The sequence below is a fragment of the Terrapene carolina genome, unplaced genomic scaffold (genome assembly GCF_002925995.2).
Source record: "Terrapene carolina triunguis isolate 2854851 unplaced genomic scaffold, T_m_triunguis-2.0 Scaffold97, whole genome shotgun sequence".
Classification (NCBI taxonomy): Eukaryota; Metazoa; Chordata; order Testudines; family Emydidae; genus Terrapene; species Terrapene triunguis.
The window spans coordinates 8,441,799-8,448,683 of record NW_020664448.1 but is presented as its reverse complement, the minus strand read 5'-3'; the positions used below and the strand labels follow the sequence as shown (position 1 = coordinate 8,448,683).

Sequence of the window (6,885 nt, the reverse complement as noted above, 5' to 3'; positions counted from 1 at the left end):
CTGTCATTTGTTTGCTCTCTCATCCGCTCTCCTGGGGGAGAAGTGTCGGCAGTAGCGTGTTTTGGTTTGGAATTTTAAAAAATCTCTCTCTCTTTCTCTCTGTACTGTTACTACATGTTTATGATAGAGACGGCAGGTCTAAGAATTGCACCTTGAGCTTGGAGTGGAAGATGGGGAGGTTTGTGGTGGTCCTTAGTTCCTGGTGCAGTTCATCCCATGGTCTGGGATCAGCCCCTGAGAAGGTTCTGTTTCCTGCACAGATAAGCTTTGTCCTCATAGCAGACAGTCCCATTGTGTCAGGGTCTACATCACAGAGCTTTAGTCAATTGGTTAGATAGTCTGAGCCCAGGCCATTGGGCACTGTGAACTTGATTTAATAGTCTATGGGAAGCGAGTGTAGGGAAAGGAGGACGGGTTCAATGTTCTTGTGGTAGTCAGTGTTGTTGAGGCAACTTCTTGCAGTGTCCTTGTGATGTTGTGCAGTCTATATGGTTTTATAAAAACATGATAATAAGTGAATATAATGTAACTGGAATTTGCTTCATTCAAAAGGTCTCTTGTAAGGTATCATTACAAAGCTTATAATCTACGGAGTGTGATCATCCTATTTGTATAAATGTACCACTCTTGTATCTGAAACTAGAAATATGAAATATAACTCTGAGGGCCTATTGTAATTATGCAAAGTGTGGGCCATTAATGGTGGTTTAGAATCTTGAAGACTCCCATTGTCTGCAGATGGCTGTGTTTACCTGTGAGTCTTCCTGTATATGTGTGTGCTGGCAAGTGGGTAATGAAGTCTTGCAGTGACATGTGATCATGTCACCTGAACTGGAATCCATCTTTAACCTGGTGCTTTTCCAGTGAGGGGGGGTGAAAACCCAGAGGGACAAAGGGTTCCCGCCTTATGCAAAAGATATATAAAGGGGTAGAAGGGAACAGAGGGGAGAGGAGCCATCATGAAGAATCCCCTAGCTATCACCTGAGCTGGAACAAGAGCTGTACCAGGGGAAAGAATTATGCTCAGGCCTGGAAGGTGTCCAGTCTGAGAAAAAACATACTGAAGCATCTCTGAGGGTAAGATTATCTGTATTCAGTTTGATTAGACATAGATTTGCGCATTTTATTTTATTTTGCTTGTGACTTACTTTGTTCTGTCTGTTACTACTTGGAACCACTTAAATCCTACTTTCTGTATTTAATAAAATCACTTTCTACTTAGTAATTAACTCAGAGTATGTATTAATACCTGGGGGAGCAAACAGCTGTGCATATCTCTCTATCAGTGTTATAGAGGGTGAACAATTTATGAGTTTACCCTGTATAAGCTTTATACAGGGTAAAACGGATTTATTTGGGTTTAGACCCCTTTGGGAGTTGGGCATCTGAGTGCTAAAGACAAGCACACTTCTGTGAGCTGTTTTCAGGTAAACTTGAAGCTTTGGGGCAAGTTATTCAGACCCTGGGTCTTTGCTGGAGCAGACGGGAGTGTCTGGCTCAGCAAGACAGGGTGCTGGACTCCTGAGCTGGCAGGGAAAACAGAAGCAGGGGTAGTCTTGGTACATCGGGTGGCAGCTCCCAAGGGGGTTTCTGTGATCCAACCCATCACAGTCCTCTTAGCTGGAGTTTCCCAAGTGCTGAAGGCATCATGCCTAGGTGTATTGCAGCTCTCTAGTCAATGGTATATTGCAGTGGTGTAGTCAGTGTAGGTCAGTGTCGCTTGGAGAACACACATGATAATATTCCGAACATCTGCACAATCTGCTGTGAGCAGTCTCTCATTCTGGCTACTTCTCCGGGCTATCCAGGCTGAATCCTGGAACTGAGAATAGGGGACTGTCTCTCGGGTGCTCTCAATGCTCCCACTGCTGACACCCATGCTGTGTGGAGGAGGAAGCTGCCTGATTCAGATGAGCATGGGGCAAGAGGTGGACCTGGTATAGGGGTAGTAGATTAAGACAAGTAGCTGGGGGTGGGGGGTGGGAAGAGAAGATAGGGACTGGGAGTTCAGGTGTGGGGGCAGACTGGAACTGGCTGGGCAAGGAGACTGGGAAAAAGGAGGCAGTGGAGGGGAGGGAACTGAGAATGGCTGGGTAGAAACTGGGACTGAGATGATAAACATGAGGATTGAAGACTTGGATTGGCTAGGTGAGGAGAATAGGGCTGGGACGAAGAACCAGGAGTGGGGAAGAGGCAGGATTGAAACAGGGACCGGTTGGAGGTGACAGGGCAGCAAGGGTCAGAAGAGTTTGTGCCTACTAGAGTACACTCCCCTCCAGAGCTTGGAATGGAACCCAAGATTCTTGAGTCTTATGTTTCCTCTGTCCTCAACAAGTGTCTGTGAAACCCACTGGCAAAGTGTGTCTTATCTCCCTATACGGCTGATCCACATAAAGGATGACAACCTACTGCTATTATCAGTTACTCTGTCGGCTGCCTTAGAAAATTAGATTCTATCTCTGCCTTGGCCAAAGAGTCCCTGTGGGGTGCTAGGCAAGTCACTTAAACCAAACTTTTTAGAGGTGGTCATTAATTGTGTGTTCCTCAATGTCTGGCTGCCTGATGGGAGACCCTAGGGCCTGATTTGCAGAAGTGCTGAGCGCTCCCAACTGCAACTGAAATCAGTGGGAGCTGTGCTTTGAACATATCTGTACTCCGCAGGTCCTAGATGTCTCAGATTGGGCACCCACAATTAGTGGACGCTTTTGACCTTAATCTCCCTGTGTCTCAGTTTCTCATCTGTAAAATGGAGATAATACCATTCCCCATACCTCACGGGGGAGTTATGAATATAAACCAATTAATGGTAGTGAATTACTCAGATACTAGAGTGATGAACGCCATAGTAAAGTCAATGAGGAAATTATGAATTCTGTCTTCAGAGCAGAGATTGAACAGTTGTGCAGTAAATATGGTTTATGGGCACACATCGAATAGTGAGGATAAAAGCAAATACCTAATAGCTGCTCATTAAGTAAATCCCCATCCATTCCATGGACTGAATGAGGCAGGAGGAGTCCTATGGAAAAAATAGTATGTGAGCATGTAATAAAAAGATTGCGTCATAATGCGCATGCACAAGGGGGCTGAATTAAGACAACCTGAATTCTGGCATTTCCTAACTTTTCAGTGCTCAACTTTGCAACCTTAGTAATGTTCTTTTAACATAGTTTTTGTGTGTAATATGTAGGTGTGTGGTACCCATTAAGCCTGGGGCTTTAACATATGCTGTTTGTCTGCAGGTATTTTACATACAATTTCTTCACTGTCAGAGGCATAAATACACTTGCAATTTCCTGCCTACCATTTTTTGGAATGTTATTTTGACTCAAATTTGAATGAATGTTGTGGTGTTCATTGCTATGAAATCGGATGATTGTACAATGTGTGGAAATTGTTAGCTTGAATATGTAGCTCTGTTGTGTAGTAAGAAATCGGAAGCAGAATTATTTGGTAGTAATAGATTCTACATAGTGTGTCATAGTTATATTATGTTGAAAAGTTACTGATATGAGAAAAGTGCATTTCAAGTTTTTATTCTGTGTTGATAAGTGTGCAATTTTTTTGCAGTTTTGAGGGTGTAGAGTTAAGATCGAGTGGGCATTGTAAATCAGTTGGAGAGAATGATCTGTGGTTGTGTGGCGGTGGGAAACTGACTTGCTGAGTATCCTAGTTTGATCTTCTCTTTCAGGTGATGTACAAAAGTCAGGTGACTGTATTGACGCTTTTAGGTCTGTCCCCAGTCTTTGATCCTGCTGGCCGTGAGGTATTGCTGGTACAGGGTAGCATCTGAATATGCCTCAGCTAGATTCAGCTACAGCTAAACAGATTTATTGTCTGTCTCATTAAGGTTCTTCTTCTTCTTCTTCTTCACACAACCTACTCTTTTTGTGACCTGTGTTGTGTTATACAGGTCAGGCTAGGTGTTCCCTTCTGTCTTTAACATCTATGAATCATTGGTAAGTATGCATCCTGCAGTCTCGAGAGGCCATGGGTATGTGCCCCTGAGTGGTAAAGAATTTACTCAGTTGGTTTTATGGCAGCCATGGCTGTGGCTGAAAAGACCTACTCAAGAGAGCCAGTCTCTGCTGCAGCTGACACATTTGAAGAGGATGTTTTGCCACTTTGGGCTCTGCCTTCTGCAAGCTCTTTTCTCCTCTGCTAGGCTGGACGGCTTCCTCTTGTAACTCCAGAGACCTTTGTTTAGCTCTTGTTTCCAAAGGCTGCGGTCCTGAGTGTGATCATCCCTGTTATCCACATCAGGTCCGTTTCTTTGAGGTCTCGCTTGCACACATCCTTGAAAAGAAATTTTGGACACCCTTTGGGTCTTTTTCCAGATGCCAATTCTCCATGCAGGATGTCCTTTGGGATGCGCCCATCATTCATTCGGCACACGTGCCCAAGCCAGCGGAGGCATTTCTGTTTGCAGAGTGTTGGTATACTGGCCGGCTTGCGCACCTCAGTGTTGGTGACTCTGTCCCTCCAGGAGATGCCAAAGATTCGACGAAAGCAACAGCATAAAATATGTGTTTTACTTTTATGTAATTTGCTTTTTTTTAAAGTGACCATTATATCCTACCTCCAGCAGATGGTGCTAAAATCTTAGTATTGTGCCTATCAGATAAGAGTTGTAACAAAAGTAAAGCATAAGGCTTTGCTAGAACACAGAAAAATTAAATATGCGAACAGAATAGTGCCACTTCTTTTCAGTGGATACCCTAGTTATATGGTCCTGGTTGCATATAATATTATTCTAAGTTATTTTCACAGATGTGCATGCCAGGTCAGCCACTCTTACTCTTCAATATCAACAATATTCTGCAATTCTACAGCATCTTCCATCTGTACGTCCCAAAGTTCCTCACAGACAGGAACTTACTTAACCCCACAATGTGCCAGAGAGATTGTAACAATTTCTCATCTCCCTTTCTACAGGTGTGGAAAGCAAGGCACGGAGAGTTATCCACTATCACACAGGAAGTTTGGGGCCAGGCTTCTGACTCCCAGTCCTGGCCTACAGGATAATCCTTTGTCCCTTAGGTCAGAATCCTTTCCCCAGTGCCTGTAAAAACAGTCAGAGGAGTCTGATCCATATGACACGTCAGAAGTATTGAGCCCAGTCACATGAGCCAACTCTGCCATCGGAGACTGAGACTTTATAACCTGATCCGAGTCACTGATTCCATTGGCTATTATTACCGTGCTCAACCTGACTAGCTCAGCTGAGTACTGGGGAATGCTCCCAGTGGAAGAGGGAGAATCTTCTTACCCAGGTCAAAGAATGGTAGTGGAGCCACTCCATGCCGAGCACCAGGGTGGATAAAAATATCAGCATTTAATTTTAGTAAAAAATCAGATTTTTAAAATTTAAATTGGACTTTTTATTTAAATGAGAAACAGGTTTATTTATTTAACAAAAGCTATTTACAATGACATTTGAATTTGATAGCCTAAACTTATAATCTATTAAAATCATTTCAGTTAAATACAAATAATAATATTAAGCAGTACATATTTGCCTCCAAGCTTTAAAGAAGGTCATACTGCTGAACTGGCAGTAATCACTGGCTAACCACCTGAGACCCCTGTTTGCTGAAGTGCTAAACCAGCTTTTGACAGCAGTAGCCTCCTCTGCAGGTGCAGTGAAAATATTTTCTTCATTTCAGGTTATTCAATTGGTTCAGTTCAGTGACTAGTTCGTTTAGTTCTTTCAAAGTTAAGAAACCAGTTGGGAGTGAAAAAGCAGGAAAGCTTGGTTTCCTCTTCCAATCTATGAATAAGCATTCGGTATAACAGGATGAGAGCTATTAGTTTTAAAATCTTGAAGGACATAGTGCTCAGAAATAATCAGTTCAACTCACTAACGAGAGATAAAAAGAACAGGAGTACTTGTGGCACCTTAGAGACTAACAAATTTATTTGAGCATAAGCTTTCGTGAGCTAAATTTGTTAGTCTCTAAGGTGCCACAAGTTCTCCTGTTCTTTTTGTGGATACAGACTAACACGGCTGCTACTCTGAAACCTAACGACAGATAATACTTCCTTTGTCTAATAAGTCAGTTAGTTTTAAATGCAAAACATGTTCTGATAAACCTTTTTATAAACTTTTTTTCTTGTATATCCAGCACATTTAAGGGAGTTTTATTTAATAGGGTAAAAATCTGTTTTTGATCATTTTTAACTGAATTTGAATTTTCATCTAGACAGAGCTTGACAAAAATCCCAAGTAAAAACTTAATCATCTAGTAAATAAGAACTGCATCATTCAGCATTTTCTAACATCATAAAGACCAGAAAAATTAAAAGCCAAATAAATGTTAAGTTAAGCTATGCGATTGCTTAAATACATGTGTATAGACATAGTGTATGCTCCTGGTTAGCAGAAAGAAACACCACATTTAGTCTAAAGGCTATATTTAGTTGCAAATCATCACATTTTAATGGTTATCTACCAATGAGAATCAGCCTTTCTTTAAAAAATATACTATAAAGTATAAATGAAAACATGATTAACATCAATGACTTAAATCAAGGTTTCAGTTCCAACACTCCATTTAATACACAGTGCCCAGATAAGGGAAGTGTCAGATATTAAACTGATAAGAACAGATATTTGATTTTAGCCAAGCCAAGAAGCAAACAATGATAAAAACTTCCAAGATCTTCACATGTTAATTAATGTAACATCAACCCCTGAAGGCTCCCAAGAAAATGATAGAATAAAACTCTTGAAAAGTATTAAACAAAATCTCTTAATAGGGCTATTAAGAACAAGCATCAAAGCTGAAACAGTTTTAAAATCTCATTAACATTTGATGATATAAGTTTGTTTACTTTTTGTATTTCACTCAGCTAGGACAGTGAAATCTCTGTCTCTTTCTCTCT

At 41.4% G+C, this 6,885-nt stretch overlaps 1 non-coding gene across 1 annotated transcript; it reads right to left on the bottom strand.

Annotated features, from left to right (window-relative positions):
* Positions 1-6,455: 6,455 nt before the first annotated feature.
* LOC112118241 lies at positions 6,456-6,640 on the bottom strand. The gene has a single exon (XR_002909042.1). It is a non-coding gene; the product is annotated as a U2 spliceosomal RNA (small nuclear RNA).
* Positions 6,641-6,885: the final 245 nt, after the last annotated feature.